The sequence below is a fragment of the Choloepus didactylus genome, chromosome 2 (genome assembly GCF_015220235.1).
Source record: "Choloepus didactylus isolate mChoDid1 chromosome 2, mChoDid1.pri, whole genome shotgun sequence".
Lineage (NCBI taxonomy): Eukaryota > Metazoa > Chordata > Mammalia > Pilosa > Megalonychidae > Choloepus > Choloepus didactylus.
This window is the reverse complement of record NC_051308.1, coordinates 231,403,381-231,426,865: the sequence shown is the minus strand read 5'-3', so window position 1 is coordinate 231,426,865 and position 23,485 is coordinate 231,403,381. Positions and strand designations below refer to the sequence as shown.

At 47.8% G+C, this 23,485-nt stretch overlaps 1 long non-coding RNA gene across 3 annotated transcripts; it reads right to left on the bottom strand.

Moving 5' to 3' along the window:
- Window positions 1-2,782: 2,782 nt before the first annotated feature.
- On the bottom strand, window positions 2,783-18,745 carry LOC119527865. Of its 3 annotated transcripts, none has more exons than XR_005215493.1 (4): window positions 18,565-18,745; window positions 17,570-17,686; window positions 11,025-11,145; window positions 2,783-4,128 (listed from the first exon to the last, which is right to left on the bottom strand). It is a non-coding gene; the product is annotated as an uncharacterized LOC119527865 (long non-coding RNA). The 3 variants fall into 3 exon arrangements; XR_005215492.1 differs by lacking the exon at window positions 2,783-4,128 and adding an exon at window positions 8,806-8,894 and having other exon boundaries at window positions 18,519-18,745; XR_005215491.1 differs by lacking the exon at window positions 2,783-4,128 and adding an exon at window positions 8,806-8,894.
- Between the last annotated feature and the right edge of the window lie 4,740 nt (window positions 18,746-23,485).

Sequence of the window (23,485 nt, the reverse complement as noted above, 5' to 3'; positions counted from 1 at the left end):
AGCAGTGCACGGGGCAGCGGGCTGAGTCGGAGGCTGGGGTTCAAACCCCAGCTCTGCCCCGTCTAGCTGTGGGACTTTGGCTGAGGCAAGTCACCTTTCTGAGCCTTGGTTTCTCTGTCTGGAAAATGGAGTCATATCCAGGACCGTGCTGGGTACAATGGAAATTATGGAAAGGAAACACACACACACATATAAACTCACACACATACACACACATACGCACACATCACACATACACACACACACCAAGCCCTGTTCTCTGCCCTTGGCAGGCTCACTTTCTGCTGGGGAATTCAGATGCGAATCAAATGATCCCATAAATGAAATCTAAGATACAGTCATGATTAGTGCCAAGATGCACACTGCGATAAGATCCTGTAATGGGGGGCTTGACCCAGTCCGGGGTGAGCAGGGGTGGAACAGGAGTGACGATTGAGTGGCACACAGAAAAGATGACCAGGCAGAGAGAAGCTGTGAGCAAAGACCCCGTAGGAGGAAGAACTGTGGCTGGCCCAGCCGGGAGAAGGTCAGCGTGCCTGGAAACAGGGGCGGGAGGTAGTTTCCGGCTCTAATATTCCAGGCCACCAGTTTCCCAAAGTTTTTACATGGCTTTGAAGGGAACATTATGTCATATCAATGGATTAAACTTCACTTGGGGCTAAATCAGATACCATCTTATATTCAGTTATGATGGAGACAAAAGGCAGAAAGCATTGAAGAACTTACACATGAAAATATTCTGCCCATTAGTTTAGTTTTCCTGTGACTTGATAAACACCACCGTGGTTTGATTTTAGTTGACAGAAAACTCCAGTTCAACCCACAGTACAGCAGCCGTCTGTGGTCTGAGCCCCACCGAACCCAACTCTGCCTTCTGACGGCACGGCACCCCCGGGGCCACCAGGTGGTGGCCGGGGAGGAGCAGTGGGATCCTTGGGTGGCTGCTGGGGAATAAATCCCACACTGGCAAGGCTTCCCATCATTTCATTCCAGAAGCAGAAGAAAGCTCAGGTCCAGGACCCAGGCGATTTTTCTTATGTGAAGAATATGCTGCACAGTGGCCACTCGTTGGCCATCCCGGGTGCTTAGTCCTCTGTCATCCTGACCCAATGGCGAGCGCCAAGAATGACCCAGGCTGTCTAGTTCATCGCTGTATCCCCAGCCCAGAGTCTGGCAAAGGGAGGCCACTCAGAAATACATAAGGAAAGAGAAAGGAAGGGGAGGAAAGGAGCCGTGCTTGTTACAGAGAACTCCTAGTATATCTTGGTGGAGCACAAATTGCCTTATCAGCTTCAATAAATGTTAAATCCGGAGTTACCTGGAATTGGTATTGCCCTCTTTAAGATTATAGTGGGTTTGGAGACTGGGTGGTTTAAATAATTCAAGTCTCTCTCTCTCTCTAAAAAAGGTAATCTACAGGGTAGAAATAAAGAAGTTTCCCCCTCCTCAATGTATTTCTTCGAAACGATCATAGTCAACCAAAGTCATTCCTTCTGAGTAGGGAGGAGCAGAGGAAGGAAGGAAAGGGGGGGAAAGAAAAAAGGAAAGGCATCTTCTCTGTCCTTGCCCCGTGCCCCACCCTGTGCTCGGCCCCAGGTTACCCAGGAGAATAGCACGCGAGGCATCCGAGTGATTAGATGTAATCGAATGAGATAGACGGAGCGTACGAGGACTCCCTGTGCAAAGCCAGCGAAAGACTGGCCGGGCAGGTAGTCCACAGACAACTCCCCAGGGGCCCGGCATGGGGCAGCCCAGCCTCCGGAGACAGACGCCCCCAACTTCCAATCCCAGCCCTGCTGCATCCTTTGGGCAGGTTACATCTCTATGCCAAGCCTCAGCTTCCTGGACTGTGAAATGGGTCCACCAATGGGTGTTTGCAGGAATGGCAAGTGAGATGAGATGTGTAAATAAATTAGCCCCTAAGATAGCTCCTAGTGGCAGGAAGACCAATTTGGGGGCATCTGGGCAGGTGTCTCAGGCGGGTTGGCTCTCGGCCTTAGAAACGAGAGCAGGCTTGAGCAGCTGGCAGCAGGGCAGGGGATGCACCCCCAGTCCCCATGGTGGCTGTGCCAGACACAGGTACGGCTGGTTTCATGTTGGTGATGGGGTGGAGGTGATTACTCCCTTGGAAGAGTGATTTATTTTTAAATCAGGGTTGACCACAGACTTAGCCACTGTGTGCTTTCTTACTACCTGCCTCAGTTTATTCAAATTTCAGCCAAGCCTTGGGTTAAATAAAAGTCTTGGGAAGTGATGGCACTCCATTGCTTCATACTTCACTGGAAACCCATAAAACAATTCATGCACCATTAGGGGCAGTAAAGGAAGCTGAAATAAGGCCCTCATTGAACTGTGAGCACTGGCCCAAGTCTGCCCTCTGACCCAGGAAGAAAGGGGTAGAGAGATGCAGGGAGAATCCAGGTCTCCTTGACAGTTGAGTAGCAGCAAGAAGGAGCGAAAGGCAAAGGCCAACAGTTACTATGTGCTGAACCTGCTGCAGTGAGCCCCGAAATCTCTGCTTGGTTCTTGCACTCCTTGAAATCTACTGACATAAGTGCAGACGTTCCCCACCTGGGAGCTTTTACCAGCGACCATTCTGTTCCAAGATGGAAAGAAACGGCTATCAGGAGATGCCAATTCATGCCCTTCCACCCAATCATTCCCCATTTTAAGCCTCTTTCCTAAAGAAGTCACCTGTGTTTCTAACAAATGGTTTAGACAGAAGGAAGTTTCCAGTAGTATTATTTATATTAGTAACAACTGAAGGAATTAAATGTTCAGCAATAGAATTAAACAAAAATACAGCATAGACATAACTTAACCTTTCTGGTTTGGGAAGTTTTCTGATGACATGGGGAGATGTCCGTGATAAAAATACTAACTGGAAGAAAATATACAAAATTAACAATATGCCTCTGAATTTATATTTTCAACATCTATGCAAGGATCTTATTTCCTTCTACCTTGTGTTATAATGAATTCCTCCTAGATTCTAAGCTCCCAGATGACCACAGAGTAAACCTGCCATTATATTGAAAGAAAAAATGGACAGATGAGTGGATTATTTGAGAATCTGAGTAGTTCACTTAAAAAGAATAGTAATCACATATATTTACCGAGCCCTTACTGAATTGAATCCTGAAGTGAGTCCTTTACACGTTTGTCACTTAATCCTCATGACTCTGTTCTGCCAAGATGATGTGGGTTGGTCTAGGGCAGGGTTTCCAAATTGTGGTTGCAGGAGCCAGCAGCATCAGCTTCACCTGGGAATTTTCTAGAACTGCAACTTCCAGGGTCCCAGTCCGGATTTACTGAATCAGAAACTGTGGGAAGTGGGGCACAGCAACTTATGCTTTAACCAGCCCTCCAGGTGATTCTCATGCGAGCTCAAGTTTGAGGAGCACTGGGCTAGGGATGACACAGAGCACAGGTTTCTTGAGTGAAGTCTTGGAGTTGAGGCTTTAAAAAGTCTGTCTTGGTCCAATCAACCAAAGTCTGTCCAGAACAAACCTGGAGTCTGACAAAGCCAGATTTATTGACTCATTGCAATGAGGGAGACCACACACCAGAGGAAAAAACAAAGATAGAGTTATCATAGAATTCTGGAGAAGGGTAGGATGTAGGTAACATTTAAATGCAACAGTGTTTTGAGAGGCTGGAGCAAAGCAGGGCTCTGTGAACAGGGATCCACATCAAGTCCAGACTACAAAGCGGATACGGGGTTCCCGTTTCCATGGAAATGGCAAAGTTAAGACAGATGTGAATGTTGCTTCCAGAAACTCCTTCTCTGGAGCTCTGCCCTGGGTTGGAACCAGGGGCTGCTTCTCTGTCCCAAGGATTTAGATTCTCAGGGCAAGAATGGGAGGTTTTCTTCTTACTGATAAAATTTCAAACATCAAAGTTTCCAGTAGTCTATGACATTATAGAACAAAGTTTCTTGGCCAGTAAGAAAGCAGTCATTACTCCAAGAAGGGAGGTATGACATTTTACAGCTGCAGCATGTCCTTAGGAAAAATATTTTTTCCTGCTAACTTTGCAGCTGGCTTTATCCGTATCTGTCATTCCAGAACGATGAATGGCTGGCCAGATGTTTACTATCTTGGTCCAGGTGAATTTTTACTTTCTCAGCTAGGAGATATGAAATGAGTTAGCATTCATGAAGTGCATAGAACAGAGCCTAGGAAGTAATTAAATAAATTATGGAGTGATTGATTGAAGTAATAAGGGTTGTGGTTGGGTAAATAGGTGAAGAAGGGTTTTTACTTTTTTTCCCCCTTCAAGTGAGACCAGGCAATTAGGAAATATCCCAGGTCTCTGACTGCAGTAGCAGAGCAAATTAAAGAAAGATCCCAGGATCTAGTTTCTGGCATGCTAAGATGAAGGAGGGGGAGAGGGTTTATTGAGTACCTCCTCTGTGCCAGGGTCTTAGCGACCTCATTTATCCCATAATTGAGAATTGTTGCTTCTGGTTTAGCCTTGAGGTTCAGAAAGATGAAGGCAGTTGTTTAAACTCACCTGGCTGGAGCCTACATTCAAACCCAGGCCCAGCTAGGTGTGTGACCAGCCACAAATCACTTACTCTTTGGGGGTCTTTGGGTTTTTTAATTTATAAAATAGTTTTTAAAGTTCTTTCTCACACCAGTTTTCTCTGTATAATTAAAACTCAGTGGTGAATCCTACAAAAAACAATGGCCATATGTGAAAAGATAATGGTACAAGGATATTCATCATGCATTCTTCATAATATCAAAAATGGGAAATAACCTAAATGCCGAACCACAGGGTATGAGTAAATAAATTATAATATATCTATACGGTGGAATGTTGTGCAGCCATAGCAAGTGATATTGTAAAAGTACATTATGAATATGAAAGATAGTCGTGGAATATTATTCATATATTCATCATATTTTGTGAAAAGAGCTAATTAAAAAAACAGTATATTTCAAATGATCCTATTTTTGTTTTTTAAAAATATGTACATGTTTTAAAAAAGATATATCTACAATGTTAACAGTAATTATCTCTAAGCAATAGGATTGTAAGTGATTTGAGAAAGCTATCTTATTTTCTAAATGTTTACAATTAATTTGTTTTATTAGTTGTATAATAAAATATCAACTTGAAAAAAATACAAAGGGCAAGATTTCCAGCAATGAGCATATCAAGCAGTTCCCCTCTATAGAAAACAAGTGTGAAACTGGGAAAAAAATTTATTTTGAAAACAACTATGTCAGATCACTGGAAAAGTACCAATGGCAGGTAACAATTGATTAGTTTTTACTCATGGAAACCTGCTATTTCATAAGTTAGGAACAGTGAATTTGTGGCCTTCCTGCTTGGTTCCCATGCCTCCCAGTAAGGGCAGAAGAAACCTGCAGCTCTACTGGCCAAAGGTGGTAGACATGGCTCAAGAGTGACATATGTAGCAGGGAGAGGTTGAAAGTGAGAGAACTGTGTAAGACAGTAAACTCTTCACCTATCTCTGAATGACTGCTAAACCAAGCATACCTGGAGAAGATCCCAAACAGTCCAGGGAAAACTGAAAGCCTGGGAACACCCCAAAACTTCCTTTTTCCTCTCTTTAGCACGCCTGGAACTAGAACCTTTGAATGAGCACCTCAACCCACCCAGAGTTCAGGTGGAAGAAGGTTGAATCCTTACTGGCTTGAAGTGGCTGAGCATAATCTCTGCCCAATCATTGGCTGACTGTTGATATAACAATTATAAATGATATGCATATGATAGCAATACTCAAAATGCATGAAGATTTCAGTATTCTGAATCTCAGTAACTGATAGAAAAAGTAGTCATAAAAGCAGGAAGAATACAGAACACTTGAATAACACTATCAAGCAGTTGATCTAATTGGCATTTCTAAAATTTCACCAAGTAAATATACATTTTTTAAAGTGCACATTGAGCATTCACTAGGACAAACCATGTGTTGGGCAAATAACAAGTGTTGATTACATTTGAAAGGACTGAAATCAGTTAGAGCATGTTCCTTGAACACAAAAGAATTAAAATAGAAATTAATAACAGAAAGTAATATGGGAAATCCCCAAATATAGAGAAATTAAAGAAAATACTTCTAAAATATCAGGAGTCAAAAGAAGAAATCACAAGGGAAATTAGAAAACATCTTGACCTGAATGAAAATAAAAACACAATATATCAAAATTTGCAGGATTTAGTTAAAGTAGTGCTTAGAGAGAACAGTATAACTTTAAATGCTTATACTAGAAAAGAAGATATAAAATTAATTATCTAAGATTCTACTTTAAGAAGCTATTAAAAAAAAGCAAATAAACCCTACATACAAGAAAGAAAATAATAAAGAACAGAAATTAATAAAATAGAAAACAAACAATTGAGAAAATCAATGAAACTAAAGGCTCATTCTTTGAAAAGATGAATAAAATTAATAAACTTTTAGGTTGATCAAGCAAAAAAGAGAAAGAAGCCACAAATTCCCAGCATCATGAATGAAAGGGGACAGCACTACAGATCCTACAGGCAATAAAAGGGTAATCAGTGTGACTTCCACTTCCAACCAAAATGAAATGACAGGGACTGGATTTACTCTCCCACTAAAAGAAACTGCAAGTCCAGACAAAATATATCAAACAACAGTTTTCAAGACATTAGATGTCAGCCAAGAAAGGACAATGCTCCCTGAAAGACAGGAAACAAATGAAGTGAGCCCTACAGTTGGCCCAGGCCACTGCCTTGAATGAGCTTCCAGGCTGCAGTGCAGGGAGGCAGAACCCAGGTGGGGCCCAGCAGACTTTCTGAGTTAAGGCAACAGCTGAAAGTCCAGGAGACAAAGGTAGCTGGAGTTCACAGGGCAGAGTATCGACAAGGAGAGAGCTGCCCAGAGAGAGAATTCCAGAGATCTGCAGAGGCTCCCGTCAAGTATTCATCTGACTACTGATCAATGCATGAGTGTGAAAAAGCTACCCCTCGCCATGGAAAGAGCCACCTAAATGGATTAGAGGGAACAGTAAGCAGAATTCACATAGAACTGGGAATAGTGCCTGTTTACACCAGTCATAATGTGGAAATCCTCATAATTCATGGGCCTTTGGACCATGGCGTAGATGCTACTCTGGTCTCACCTTACAAACAGCAAGACTCAAAAGGATTAAAATGTTTCCAAGTAGCCTAACTGTGTCCCAGAAAAAAAAAACTCAAGAATATTTGTAGGAATACACAAATATCTAGCATCCAAACAGGTAAAATTTCCACATCTGGTATTCAGTAAAAAAATTACTAGGCATACAAGACATAGAAAAATACGACCCATATTTTGTATAAAAAATCAATCAAAACTGAAAGAAATCCAGAGTTGATGGATGCTAGAAGTGGCAGATAATGATGGTGAAACAAATATTATAACTGTATTATGTATGTCCAAAAACTAGAGGAAAAATTGAACATGTTAAGTTCGACATGGAGACCCAAATCAATCTTTAAGAGATGAAAACTATAGTGGAATATACAAAGGGGCACAAGGAAGCTCTGGGTGGTGAGGACATGTTCACTACCTTGAGTGCACTGATGGTTTCACAGGTGTGTCAAAGTTTGTAAAATTGTCCCCTTTAAATAAGTGCAGTTTATCACATGCTAATTTTGACATAAAGAGATATTAGACAGGGGAAAAAAGACAAAGGAAAAACTTTATGCCAATAAATTTGATAACAGAGAAAAAGGAAAAAAATTCTTGAAGGACATAAATTACCAAAACTGATTCAAGAAGAAATAGAAGACTTAAACCTACCCATATCAAGGAAAGAAACTGAACTGGTAATTAAGAACCTTTCCACAAAGAAAAGGCCAGGCCTGAACGGCGTCAGGTGAATTCTACGGAAAATTTAAGGAAGAAATTCTCCAATTCTCCTGGAGGAAGATGCACTGCTCAAGTCATTTTATGAGGCCAATATTACCTCATAAAATTAAACAAGGCAATCATAAGAGAAGAAAACTACAAATCAATATTCCTTGTGAACAAAAATCTTTAACAAATACTAGCAAATCCAGCCCAGCAATATCCACAAAAGATAATACACGTGACAGAGTGGGGTTCATCCCAGCGATGCAAGGTTAGTGGAACATCCAAAAATTAATTAATATACAATTAATTACATCATATTAACAGACAAAGGAGAAAAATCTCATAGTTACCTCAATAGTTGCAGAAAACACGCTTGATAAAATTTAACACCCATTCATGGCAAAAAGCTCTCAGCAAACTAGGAATAGAAGGGAACTTCCTCAACCTAATAAAGAGCCTCTTTGAAAAACCTATAGTTCGCAACATACTTCATCATGAAAACTGAATGTTTTCTACCTCAAATCAGGAGCTAGGCAAGGCTGTCCACTCTCGCCATTTCTAATCAACATTGTACTAGAGGTGATAGCCAGGGAATAGGTAAGGAAAAGAGATAGAAGGCATACGGACTGGAAAGGAAGAAGTAAAACTGTCTTTATTCGGAGCTGGTATAATCATCTATTTGGAATATCCTAAGGACTTTAGACGAGCTACCAGAACTGATAAGAGAGTTTAACAAGGTCACAGGAATCAATTGTATTTCTATACATTAGCAACAAATCCTACAAAATTAACATTAAAAAAAGGAAATTCACTATTGCATGAAAAAATAAGATACTTAGGAAACAATTCAACAAAAGAGGTACAAGACCTGTACGTTGCAAACTGTAGAACATTGCCGAGAGAAATTAAAGACCTAAATGGAGATATATACCTTGTTCATGGATTGGAGCATTTGAAGTTATTCAGACGACAATTCTTCCCAAACGGGTCCAAAGATTCAGTGCGGTCCCACTCCAAATCCCAGCAGGGTTTATCGGTAGAAATTGACAAACTCATTCTAAAGTTTATGTGGAAATGCAAAAGATCTAGCATGGTCAAAACAATTTTTAAAAAGAATAAAATCAGAGGGGTTTCACTATCTAATTTTAGGACTTTCTCTAAAGCTACAATAATCAAGATAGGATGGTTTTAGCACAAGGATAGTTGTCAAGTTCAAAGGAACAGAACTGAGAGTCCCAGTAGTTTCCACATTTATATAATCAACTGATTTTTGTCAAAAGTGCCAAAGTAATTCAATGGGAGAAAAGACAGTCTTTTCACAAAATGTGCTAGAATACTTGGATAGACATATAGAAAATAATGAAAACATGGCCTCATAAATAAAAAATTAATTCAAAATGTATAATAGACCTACATGTAAGAGCTAAAACTGAAAAACTGCTAGAAAAAAATATAGGAGAAAATCTTTGTGACTTTGGGTTATGGAAAGATTTCTTGGGAAACAGAAAGCACAAACCATAAAAGAAAAAAAATTATTTATTAGCCTTCATGAAAATTTAAAACTTTTTCTTGTTGAAAGACACCATTAAAATGAAAAGGCAAGCCACAGATTAAGAGAAAATATTTGCAAAAATTACTATTTGACAGAAAACTTCTATTCAGAAAATATAAAAATTTTCACAACTCAATAAGAAGAGAAACAACCCATTTTTAAAATGGGTCAAAGATTTGAGCAGACACTTCAAAAAGAAGACATACAAATGGCCAAAAACACCTGAAAAGATTACTCAACCTTGTTGGTGACTAGGGAAATAAAAAATAAAACCACTTCAAGATACTATGACAAACCCATTAGAATGGCTAAAAACAAAACAAACAAAACCCTGACCATATCACGTATTTCTGAGGATGTAGAGGAGCTGGTTCCCACAGCTCTCCTGGTGGTGCAGCCACTTTGGAAAACAGCCTGATGTTTTCTTAAGAAGCACTTTATCTTACGACTCAACAATCCTAGTCCCAAATATCTACCTAAGAGAATTGAAAATGGAGGTCCACACAAGATTTATACGTAAATGATCATAGCATTATTCATAATACCCAAAAATGGACACAGTCCAATGTCCTTCAACAGGAGAAGGGATAATCAAAATGTGATTTGTCCATATAATGGGATACTAGTCAATAACAAAAAGGAACAAACCATTGATACGTGCCACAACACAGATGAACCTCAAAAACATTACCCTAAGTGAAAGAAGCCAGAAACCAAAGACTACATATGGTCTGATTCCATGTATGTGAAATTCTAGGAAAAGCAAAACTAAAAACTACAGTGACAGGAATCAGATCAGTGGTTACCCGGGGCTGGGAGTGGGTATAGACTGCGAAGAGGTAGGAGAGAACTTCTCGGGGTGCTGGGAGGGTGCTAAAACTGGATTGTGGGTGTGGCTGCACAACTGGACACCTTTACTAAAACTCATTGAACTGAATTTTAAGGAATGTGAATTATATCTCAATAAAGCCAAAAAGGGGGGGGATAAGAAAGTTGTTGCACAGCACAGTGTAGTGGGAACAAGGAGTGACAATGACCCACATTCACATCTGGGTTGACTCCGTGTGCTACAAACTGCCAACCTTCTGGGCAAGATTGGCCGGGGAGGTGAGCTGCTATGGAGACGGTGCCCAGGCCAGCGGGCATGTGACCGGTCATTGCAGCACAATGTGACGGGGCTTCACTAGAGTTCCAAGTTCTGTGGGAGACTGAGCAGGGAGAGGGGGGCCTCCGGGAAATGAGGCGCTGGCCGGAGAGGGCAGGGTGAGCCTCCTTGGAGCCGAGACAGTGGGGACGCCAGGCTGCGGCCTTCCCTTCGTGGGCCCTCCCCACACCCCACCTACCAAAGTGTATTCCTTTTTTACCAGAAGTGAATTAAACTTGATCTTGCCTGGAGAGTCTCCCAATATCCCCTGGAATAGCGTCCCCCTGGGGTGTTGCAAAAACTGGGTGGGATCTCTCTATTCTAAGTGATGGTGACCACCCTCCCACATGCTGATTTGCTCCCAGGGGAGTGGGGCTAGGAACCAAGAAGCCGAGTGTTCCAAGCCGAGAGAAGCGCCTGTGCAAAGGCCCTGCGCAGGGACCTGACGTGTCCAAGGAGCTGTCCATGTGCTGGGCATAGTTAGCACTTACCTTAAGGAGCCATGGAGGTCTGGGGCGTACACTGCTGTCTCCAAGGGCAGGGCAAAGTCTTGGGATGTTATTCAGCCACATTCGCGTGTCTAATTGTCTCAAGGGCGTTGCTCTGTCCCACCTACATTGGAAACTCCTTGAGGGCAAAGCTTGTGTCTCATATAAGTTCCCTCCTTTCCAGGCATATAAGGAAACAACGTCGACTGCGAACCTACTATGTGCTTTATAGGCTCTATTGCATTCAATCCATATATGGTAGGTAATTTCATTATTCCCATTTGGCAATAGGAAACAGAGGTCCAGAGAAGTAAAGCAACTTGCCAAAGGTCACACAGAGGCAGAGGTGGGACCTGAACCCAGGGACGGGGGGCTGAAGCCCCAGCTCTGACCCCCAGCACCACCTCCAGTTTTTGCACCAAGCGCCAAGAATGGTTCAGAAATCCTGGGGAGTGGAGCTGGGCCTGGCCCGCTCAATCAGCCACTGCCCAAATCCCAGTGCCCAGGAAAGGGGGCAGCAAGTGGGCAGCCTGAGGTTGGCGCTGCCCTTCCCGCTTGGCTCCTTGCCTGTTTTCCGAGGCGCCAAGTTAAGGAATGATAATCTCTGGTGTGACTAAGTTTTGAAAAATTGTACTGAAAGTTAGACCCAGTGACTAAGAGGAAGGAAGGGGTGTCCCTCGGCCCTCCCACCCCTGCCCCACAGAGTTCTTTCTCAATTCCCTCTACTGGTTTGACACAGTTGATGAGAGAGAGAGGGAGGGAGGTGTGGGCCTGTCGGACAGGGCTGTAGGAAGCTGGCGGGGCAGGAGGAGGCACAGATTGCAACAGCCTCGATGGGCCTCCCTGCCTCCCACCATTCCCCATTCTGCCTGGCCCACACGAAGCCGCCCGGGTTTGCATCTGTCTTCACTACCCAGGGCCCTCGGGCACACTCCCTCACACCAGGACAAGGCCAGTTCCTTGGCCTGGCATCCGATGCCTGGCACCCCAGGCCCATCTCCCACAAACCCCACTCCACAAACCTTCTGTTTCCCCAAAATGCCCTTCCGAGGCCCGTTTTTAGTCTTTGGCCAAGCCATTCCCCGACACTGCAACTTTCCTCTCTTTTTTTCCCTATGTTGGCTTTGACTCTTAAAACATCCAAACAAGTGCCTTCTTTGTCACCAAACCAGCCGCAGCTACCCCAGTCCTGGGGATGCTGAGCACAGAACTGGGGGCCCACCCGTGCGGCCTGGTCTCTTGAACCCCTTTTCCGCGGGCCTGTCCTGGCTCCCGGGTGACTGGGAGAGGCCCGGAGCCAGTCCTCCAGGGAGCCCCTTCCCAACTCCCAGGCAGAGCCAGTGCCCCCAGCCCAGGGCCATGTGCCCTTGAGGCCCCGCAGGTGGTGGGGCAGCACCTGGACCACTTCTTCCCACTCTGTCTCCCCGCCAGGTGTGAGCCCCTGGCACAGGGAAGGCGCTCAGGAAAGTCTGGTTTAGGAGGGAAAGGAGGGAGGGAGGGAGGGAGGGTCTCACACAGTGCCCAACCCACAGAAAGGAATAATCTGGAAGCCTCTGCTTGATAAGGGGAGATTTAGTACCTTTCAAAAAGGAAAAACTTGGATTTAAAAAGAAAAAATTGTAGCAGTCACACATGCCAATGATAATTTATTTTCTAGACCAAGGGCTGGCAAACTCTCTCTTTAAAGGGCCTAAATGTTTTGAGTTTTGTGGGCCACCTACACCCTCCATTACATATGCTGCTGCTGTTTTGTTTGGGTGTTTATTTGCTTCACAGCCCTTTAAAAATGTAAAAGCCGTTCTTAGCTCATGGGCTGTAGAAAAGCAGGTCACAGCTGCCTGGGGCCTGGGGGACAGAGTGTGCCAACCCTCATTCTAGACAATCCAGAAAGATAGGACTAAGAAAGGAAAACCCATCCGTAAGCCCTTGATCCAGAAATAACTACGGTCGGCATTTTGCATGTTTCTCTTTAGACTCTTTCGAGGCATGTGCGTTATGTCATATGTATTTTGCCAAAATAGGATTGGACTCTGCACACTGTTTAGAAACAAGTTTTGTTTGTTTGTTTGTTTGTTTTCATTTAATGATCTAAGGTGGACACGGCTCCCTGCCACCGGATATAGACTTGGGAAGCCATCGCTCCGGCCATGTAGCACTGCCCCGCGTGGGTCTCCCCATTTATTTGACATATCTATCGAGGGCAGACGCATTGTCGCCTCCAAGCCCTTGTTCAGCATGTTAAAGGAGATTGAAAAAAAGGAGCAAAAGGGTGGGGCTTGGGCACCCTGGCACATGGCGCAGTCCTACACCGTCTTTATTTTCACCCCACTTGATTCCAACCAGGGTTGGGGGAAGTGGATGGTGCTGAAGGAGCAGAAAAACTGGCCAGCCCGAGAGTGGACACGGACACGTTGACCAATTGACCAGGGCCTGGTGGAGGCGACGCAGGAGTCTTTAGCCCAGGAGCTTTCAGACGGGGCGACGGTGACTCAGCCGGTCACCCAGACATTTGTTCTACATGAGGACAGCAGCTGTTCTGAAACACTTAGAGACTGAGTTTTTCACTTTTCAGGTGGGTGTTGGAAGCCCTGGCAGACGGGGCCTTGAGGTGAGGAGATGGGATTCTTCTCCACACATCCTAAAGGTACCCCATAATCGTGGGCAGGCAAGGGGGAGACGGGAGGGGGGCCTAGTTCACGGTTAAAATACAGAAGCAAATGTATTGACCAGGGCAGGCTAGGTGGCACCTCGTTTAACTCTCGCATTCCCCCGATGAGGACATCCCCTCCTGTTCCGGTGAGGAACCCACAGCACAGAGAGGTTAAGTAACTTGCCCAAGGTCACGCTGTTAGGAAGGGGGAAAACCCAGATATGATCCTGTGTCATCTGACTCGGAGGTCAGTGCTTCCCTCCACGGTGCGGTGAGGCTGTATCACACTGTGCAAGTGGAGGGCACCATAGGTGGGGGGTGCTGGGGTGAAGATGGAGAACAGCTTTAGGGGAGAGCTTGGGGGCGACCCTTGGCCTCTGTGAGCCTGTGTCCTCAACTGTCCATTGAGGTCATTACACGACCCTGCTCAACCCACGGGAGGGCAAGTGGGAGACTCAAACAAGAGGGTGGATGGAACATACTTCGGGTCACGCAATGGACAGGCTGACCCATGGGTGGGGGTCGTCATGGAGAAATGGCACTGAGGCCTGAGAGGACAGGAGGGCTGCCAGCCAACAAAGCCAACTGCTGCTGCCCTCCGGCAGCCCTGAGCTGACTAGGCCCATCCCTTCCTCTCTGTCCCCCTGCCCTGCCCTGGCCCAGAAACTGTCCCTGCTTCCCCTGGACTCTTGTGACATCTTCCAGCTGGGCCTCCTGCCACCCGTCTCCACCCTCCGTCCATCCTCTCCTCCCTGCCACCAGCATCACTGCCCTGAAAACTGAAGCTGGACACACCACTCCCTCACTTCAAACCCTCTGTGGCCCCCAGTGTCCTGGGCCAAGCTCCTTGGTGTGCACCGAGGAGCCCTCCACGACCTGGCCCCTGCCCTCTCTGTGCCCCCATCTCCCACGTGCGTCATGGGAGCTGCTTCTGCTCTCCTGAACATGCTCCCTGGGGTCTCCAGGCCTTTGCACATGCTGTTCCCTCTGATTGATATGTCCCCTCCTCTTCTGTGGTGGCTTCCAGAACATCCTTCAGGACTCATTTCCAACATCGCCTCTCCCAGAACCCCTGACCCCCGGGGCAGTTGGCGGCACCCTCCTCAGTGTAGCCCTGTGCCCTTGCAAAAATATTTCAGAGCTCGCAAATCTCTGTGTGTATATCTCCCCCAGCCCAGCAGGGACGGGGTCTTGCTCTGCTCTGTACCCCCAGGACCCACGCTGGAGCCTGGCCCAGACCAGCCTGCAGCAGACAGTGGTCGGGTTCAGGACCGAATGAAACCAGGGAAAGCACACGGGCCTGGGGCCCAGCCCCACTCACAGCCCACCTGCTCCAGGGCCTGGCCCACGTGAGGGCCCGGGTGGAGCTGGGGTGCCAGTGGGAACCCAACAGGCCAGGCAAGAAGGTGCTTGTCTGAGAACCAAGCCAAGGGGTGACTTCACCGCTGATGCAGCCTCCCAAACATGAAGGGTGGAGTGGGGGCGGGGGTCCACCTTCTAGGGAGGGGCAGCCCCTGGGACACTTTGAACAGGCAAGGTGTGAGCTTGGGGGCCAGAAAGCGAGGCCAGTGAGTCAGGGAAGGGGAGACTCCTTCCCCTTACAAGGGGAACAGCCTCCCTCCCTCACACGTCCCGCAGATTACATCACAGTCATTAAAAGAAAAAGAAAAGAAATAGGAGGGGGTAAAGCCCAAATCCCAGAGCTGGCACTTTTTCGCTGAGGTAATTACTGATCATTTGGACAGAATGGATGACGCCATCCCTGGTTTGAGCCCAAAACCAGGAGCCCTAGGTGTGCCCCAGGCAGAGGGCCCGGAACCAGCCCCTTCCTCCCGAGAGCTCTGCCAACGACGCAGCCCCTACGCCCCGGGTCTAGCCCCTCTCCCCCAGCCAGTCATGGCCCAAACGTGCCTGCCTCTGGGGGGGACCCCCAAGGCGAGAGATTCCTGAAAATGTTTGTAAGTTGCTGGCTCTTAGGCTCTTACCAAGTCCCTGCAGTGTTCCGGGCTCCGTGGGGAAACTGTGTTGGGAAATGTGATTTTCAGAGCTTACAATGCGAGGTGGGTTCCATGAGCCCATTTTACAGATGAAGCAACTGAGCCCGGGAGGAAGAGAAGGGGTCACCCGGGGTTATGCCACCAGTGAGAGGCGGCAGCAGGAGACAGCTGCGAGGCCCCTGCTCTGGTGGCTGCAAAACACGGCCCTCGGCGTCACCCCTTAGGAGAGAGGCCACCATCAGCTGTCACCCAGGCAGTGGTGCCCGACGAGGGAAAGGAGGCAGGGCAGGTGCCCAGCAATGGCGTGGGCCCTCGGATGATGCACAGCTCAGGATGGCCGGGAGGAAGTCAGGGTCTGCACCCACTCCCCAAGGTCATATTGCCTCAAGAGGGAACCCCGGCCTCCAAGGCAGGGCAGAGGCCTGTCAGCCCCTAGGCCTGAGTGCCACCTTGCCTCCTACCAGAGGGCTCCAGGGGGCCAGGAAGTTTCTCCAGGCAGGTCCACCTGCCCCACTCTGGAGCCAGGCACAGAGCGGGTGTCTGCTAATGTCTGCCAAGCAGAAATGAACCACAGGAGGCCTTTCAGCAACGTCCTGGGCCTGTGACGCTGCAGTCACACAGCGCCCCGCTTTTGGAAGGGCCAGGCTTGGTTTAACTCTCTGCTGTTACCATCTGGAAATTCTTAACCATTTTTGAACAAGAGACCCATATTTTCATTTTGCCCTGGGCTCTGCTAATTATGTAGCAGTCCTGGCTTTGGACACCCACCCGTGAGCCCCCATCACAGGTCAGGAACTTGCTGGGATCTGGCCCCGACGTTAGGTTGGGCTCCTGGGGGAGGGTTAGCTCGATGTCACTGCTCAGCCCCCAAGGAAACAAACGGGTCTCAGGAGGAGCCGCCTGCCAAGTTGGAACAGCCCTAGCACGGCCCTTAGAGCAGGGCTCCTGGGTGCCTCCCAACAACCCCAAAGCCTCCTGCCTGCGAGTCAAAACCAGGCTAAGCCTTAAATTTTGCAAAGCAGGTAGCCACTGGGGGTGAGGAGACTAGGCCCAAGTGTCCCAGCCACCTCCCTGAGGCACCGTGGCCTGTCTGCTCTGTATCCACTCGGGTGGCATAGCCACGTTTCCCGGCTCCCCTGGGCCAGGCCCAGTGCTCGGCATGGTGATCCTGCCCACACGGCCCAGGCAGTGCCTTCCCAGGGCTCCCCATGGGGTGCAAGAATTGGCTTCTATTTATTTCTTTACAAACCACCCCTCCTGGGGAGCAGGTCACTCTGCCATGAAGGAGTTTTATGGGCAGCCCCAGTGAGGGATGAGCCGGATCCCCTCCCTTAACCTGGCGGCCAGAAGGAAGCCGGGGCAGGGAGGACAAAGGGAGAAAGAATGGAAAAGAGGCCTGTTTCTCTGGATTTGCCAAAAGTGGGCATTGGGGATAATCATTTTAACTCCCGGCAACAAAGCCAGGAAGAGATCGAGAGATCAAATCAAGCCTGGATAATTGATGCCCACAGACAATCCCCCAATCTGACTTTAGCTCCAAGTTCCACAGTGCAGCAACCTTTTGCAGGTGTTGTCTGGACAGAACTTCCCTTCTGCCCCTGCTTGGCCCCCCAGTACAGTGGTCACGAGAGGAGGTGAGGGGCAGGATGGAGGGGAAAGGGGAGAAAGGCCAATCCCATAGGTGATCCGGACACGGGCCTGCCAGCCCTGCTGACGATTACAGTGGCCCCTGCCTGGACGGTCTGCCCTCCCCTCTTTCCACACGGCCAACTCCTGGTCCCCAATGAAGACACCATGAGGCATCACCTCCTCTGGGGAGCCTGCCCTGATATCACCACTGCCCACGCCACCCGGGCTGCTCTCCAGCTCCATTCCTTCATGTGATTATCTGTTCATCTTACCTTGATTAGCAGTTGACCTGTCTTCCCGACCAGATGATGTGTTTCTTCAAAACTCAGCCTTCTTGGATTTTGTGTTCGGCCACCATGTCTTGAATGGGAATCTTTGCTGGGAAAATGCTTTAAGGAGGCAAGAGAGGAAATTGGAAAACCAGGCAAGAGATGGTGGTGGGGTTATACTATGTAGATCTAATGAGTGTGATCAGATGCTGAATATACTGATAAATAAAGGAATGAAAGGATTGATAAAGTAGAAAAAGATCTTGGGGCCCAGTGGAGACCCAAGCCCCAACCCATTTTGTTGGTGCTGAGAGTAGTAGTGATGGGGATGGGGGGTGAATTTCGCCCTCTTACAACCTGGGATCACAGCAACTTGGAATGGATGTAGCCCCTCCACCCCCTTGGGAGCAGCAGTCAGGGAGCAACCTTCGTTGGGTAACTCCTGTGGCCCTTTTGGATTGACTGCTGGCATGGACCCCACAGTCACCCAGGGGAAGGAGCAGACCCTGCACCTACCCTCTGAGAAAGCTCAGACCAGGGGACAAGACAGTGGTGGGCAGCTAGCTGGCAGTGCCCAGAATAAGTGCCAATGAATCTCAAAAAATCAATCTAAACCTGAGGGGCTGGCAAAGCCATATGGGGACCACCAGGGGACATTTTGCCCAGGATGACGACAATCTTCAGGTTTCCTTCATTATCAAGGTCATGTCTGGGGATTTGGGAAACAACAGAGAAGTAGAAACAAACCACCTCCCCCCAACCCTTCTGGGGACAATTGCTGCTTTATTGGGGTGTGTTTCCTTTTGGCTCTTTCTAGGTGTGGCTTTCTGCACAGGAGAGGCAACGGACTCCCCATGAAGGGGGAGGCCTCTCTGCCACCCCCGTTCTTGGGCCTCAAGCAATTCCCATCTGCAGAGTTGTGACCCTACCCTTGTGGGCCGTGGTGCCCCACCTGGTCTCTGGGTACATTTTTACGAGGCTGATGGAACAGGCCACACCTGCCCGGGTGTGTGAAATCCTCGTTGGAGCCTCGGGGACTCTGGAGACAGGGCAGGAGGGCTTCGTGGCTGTCCGGGGCAGGCGAGCAGGGAGAGCTGCATCTGTGAGAGTCCGTCCGCAGTTCCCCCATTCATTCCTCTACTCCGTCAGTCTGTCAGTCAGTCAGCAAACGTCTGGGAATCTAGAGAGTAAGATAGAGTCCCTGTCCGTGTCTTGTTTTGGAGAAGGACACAAACAACCAGAGAGACAATTACAGCTGGGTATGTGAAAGGCACCCTGACACTGCCGACTCCCACAGTAGCCCAGGGGGTTCTCAGGGAGCAGGGACCCAGCCTCCCTGTACCCCGCCCAGGCACCAGAAGGGTGGGGACCCTGGAAGGCATCAGACCAAGGGCTCCCGAAGGACACACAGTAGTTGTGTCTCCTCCATCTGCAAGTGAGGAATTCTACTGAAAGGTCCCTGAGGGTAGAAGGAGCGCCTACACAAGCTGCCAGTGTGCCCCCCACCCCCATCGACCCCTTAGCCCATACACTTAACAAAATGGAGGATGTAAAAGCAGTGTGTAAACTGGAAAGCACTGGATGAAGTAGAGAACTTTCTGAGATGATCTTCCCTAGACTGAGAGCCTCCTGAAGGCAAAGGCTGTGCCTCCTCCATCAGACTGGGAGCTCCCCAAGGTTAGAGGCTGGTCCTCCTCCATCAGACCAGAGGCTCCTGTTTTTATCCTGTAGTCCCAGAAGGTTCTGCATCCAGTGTGTGCTTAGTGAACCCTCTGTCCCGCCGACATGGATGCCAGTGGACCATTTACCGTCAGCATCAAGCAGCTGACTCATCTGAATCTTCTGCTTCTTACAAAGAAAATCCTAGCTGTTCTCTGGCATCTGAGATCATATTATTTAACCATTTATTAGGCCCTTTACTTTCTCTCTCTCTATATATATATAATGTAGTATATGAAGTAACTTTGACCCATTTATACTAAATGTAGCTATTTCTTATACTAAATTTATACTAAAGTGTAAATGACTCCACAACAAGCTCTTATAATCTCGGAGTTAGAAGGAAACTGGATGCTCTTGTTCTCAAACTTGGCTGCACATGGAATTACCTGAAGAGCTTTTAAAAACACCAGTGCCCAGGCTGCCCTTCAGACCAGTTACCAGAATCGATGGGGGTGGGATCCAGGCATCTGTATTTATTAAACTCCCCAGGGGTCTCTGAGGTGCAGCCAAGTTTGAGAAGCAGCATTCTCAGAAAACCTCCTTCCCAATACAATCACAGTCATTTATTCATTCAGCAAACCTACAGAGAGCACCTATTCAGGGCCCCAAACCAAGATTGGCTCAGAACCTCCTCCACATCTCTGCTTGTCCAGTGATGGGGAACTCAGGAGGCAGATCTTTTCCCAAGAGCTGGTTTGGGGGCAGTATGTAGAGACAGGGAAGGGGCTGGAAGGGGAAACTAAGATGTGCTGGGTCCTGCTATGTGCCAACAATGGCATGGGATACTTCACACACACTGTGTGTTTAAAACTTTACCCCCTTCCACCCACTCAACCACACACCCAGCAAGGTAGGGAGACAACCACGGTTTTGCAGAGGAGGAAACTGAGGCTCAGAGGAGAAAGGGGATTCGGCTTGTATGTGTTAGAGTTGGGTCTACACCCCAGGGTACTGCTGTGAGAGGCTGGCTGGGGTCAGGGGAGGCACAGGCCCGGAGGTGATAACATGTGTGCGTGCACACACACACACACACACATCAAGCCCACAGGGGCCCTGGAGCCTCAGCCACCTTCTGACCCTGTCTGGGCATCATGTCCATGTGTCCAGAAAGACCCTTCCCAGGTCTCCCACCAACTTCTTAACCGCCACATTCTAGACCCTATAATTCCCCGAGTTTTCCTTCCCTCTTGCTCCTCAGGGCTGGGAGAGAGTCTGACAAACCCATGTGCCCAAGGTATTGGGAACCCAAGTCCCTGTCCCACAAGGGGAGCTGACACCTAAAAAGGACTCAAGCTGGGCAGGGTGGTGAGTCACCTGGAGGAGTGACCATCTCATGCTGACACTTGAGGACTTATGGCTCCCACGGGGAGGAAGGCATCCGTCTTTGGCATTCCCAAATCAGAGCCCAGGGGAGCTGTCCCACCCACCCTCTAGCAGCCACATCAAAGAAAACGTAAAAATAAACAGGTGGCATTAACTTCAATAATATATGTTACTGAAGCCAGTGTATCCACACCATTATCAGTTCAACATGGAGTCAATGTAAAAAGCTATTAATGAGATTTCACATTCTCTTTCTGTACTAAGTCTTCTAAAGGCGGTTTGTAGTTTACACCTGTAGCTCATCTCAATTGAGAGTCATCACATAGCAAAGGCTCAAATGTCACCTGGGGCTAATGGCCACCACACTGACACAGCAGCTAGAGATAATCGTCAAGGTCTCAAAAATTATGTAACTGGATTCCAAAGGCCAAGCTCAATTCCTCACACACTTGCCTCCTGTTGAATCCCAGGGACCTGGTGGGCTCCAGTTGCAGAAACCCATTCAGGTGACACATCTGGGAGTTCCTTTAAGTGGCAACACAATGGGTCACGGTTCTGGAATCACACAGACCTGGCTTATTCAGCAGCATGGCCTGGGCAGGTTATTCAACCTCTCTCAGCCTCAGTCTTCCCATCCGTAAAATGGGATAAGAACAATAGCTAACAGTTTACAGCACCTATTGGACAGCAGGCTTGAACTGTTCTAGCCCTTTCCGTGTATTAACTCATGTGAGAGTCAATCATTGAGCATCCCAATTTTACAGGGGAGAGAGTTGAGGCACAGTGAGATTAAATTGCCCCCATCGCACAGCCAGTATGTGGCAGAGCTGGGGTGTAGACCCAGGCCGCTGGGCTCCAGGTCCACACGGCCAGTCTCCTGGGGAGCCCGTGAGGATTCAATGAAGAACTGCTCTGAACAAGCGTGGCACATCTGGCTCACGTAAAAATGGTTGCTGCTGCTGCTGCCATCAACTAGGCAAAAGGGTGTGGAACAGCCCCTGGGGGGCCTCCCAACACCCGGGTTCACGACCGCCTAGGAGACAGCCCCCTCTGAGCTCTGCTGCCCCAGGCAGAGTCCAGAGGGGAATTTGGCTGAGAAGGCGTCTTCCTCACAGTTCGGCGTGCGGAGGCCTCGGAAGGTGGCCAATTCAGGGTCTGCAGAGCGTGGGGCTTGGGGCTTTGGCATGGCGGTGGGTGAGGGGGATGGCCTTGGGGAGAAAGGCAGCCCCACCCGGCAAGGAGCCAGGTGAGGGTGCTTTGTCTGATCCAACAGCCAGCATCTTTGGGGGGCGGGGGATGGAGGCAACCCTGGAAAACGGCTCAGAGGTCCAAGCCTAGACACACCTGCTGGTCATGGCAACAGCCCAGGCCTGGGAAACTGAGGCACGCATTAGCAGGAAGATGCTTTCAGCCACAACAGCTCAAACAACCAAGACATTAATTGACCTACAAGTCTTGAAGCAGTTCTGGCTTCAGGTGAGGCTGGATATAGCTGCTCAAAAGGTCACACAGGAAGCCACAACAGAAAAAAAAATGGTAAATTGGACTTTGCAAAATTAAAAACTTTTGTGCATCAAAGGACATTACCAAGAAAGTGAAAAGACAACCTACTGGAAGCAAGAAAATAGTTGTACATCATATATCTGATAAGGGTCTCATATGCAGAATATATAATGAACTGCAACTTGACAACAAAAAGACAAACTCAATTTAAAAATGGGCAAAGGACTTGAATAGACATTTCTCAAAGGAGATGTACAAATGGCTGATGAACACATGAAAAGATGCTCAACATCATTAGCCGTTGAAGAAATACAAATCAAAACCACAATGAGATACACTTCAGACCAACTAGATAACTATAAATAATAACAATTAAATAACCTGGGCTGGCAGGAAGTGGAGACGGGCACCCTCATACATTACTGGGGGGAAACGATGCAGCCGCTGTGGAGAACTGGCGGTTCCTTAGAAAGTTAAACACAGTATTGCCCTATGACCCAGCAATTCCACTCCTAGGTATATAACCCAGAAGAATTAAAGCAGATATTTAAACAAATATTTGGACACAATATTTTGTTCACAATAGCCAAAAGGTGGAACAACCGATGTGTCTATCATCTGATGAACGAAGAAACAAAATGTGCTCTGTCCCTAGTGGAGTATTATTCAGTCACAAAAAGGAATGAAGTTCTGAGACATGCGACAACATGGATGAATCTAGAAAACATTGTGCCAAGTGAGAGACGCCAGACCCAAAAGGCCACGTATCACATGATTCCATTTCTAGGAACTGTCCAGAATAGGTGAAACCACAGAAACCGACAGCAGATTAGTGGTTGCCAGGGACTGGGGTGGGGTGGGAGGAATGGGGCGTGACTGCTTAATGGATGCAGGATTTCCTTTTGAGGAGTTAGAGAGAACTGGTGATTGCACAACCCTGGGAATGTACCAAATGCCACTGAATTGTTCACCTTAAAACGGTTCACTTATGCAATGCGAATTTTACCTCAATAATAAAAAAGACAGACCACCAGCATCCAGCTTTTCTCCCACCTTCCCCCAGACTTCTGCTGCCCTGGCTGCACTCACGCTGCCTCGGTGCCGGCCCCAGCTGGCTCTCGGGGCTCCGATCTGCACCCCCCACCCCCACCTCCAGTAAAAAAGGGAAAGCGGCTCTGTCCCAGCATTCCCAGCCCAAGTCCCGAGAGTCACTCTGATTGGTCCCACTTTGGTCACATGTCCACCTCTGAGCCAATCTCTGAGGCCAAGAGGAATGGTCTACACCGATTGGCTTACTTTGGGTCACATGCTCCGCAGGGAGTTGGGAGCTGGGAAATCCCTTCCCGTCTCTAGCCTCAGCTTCCCCATCTA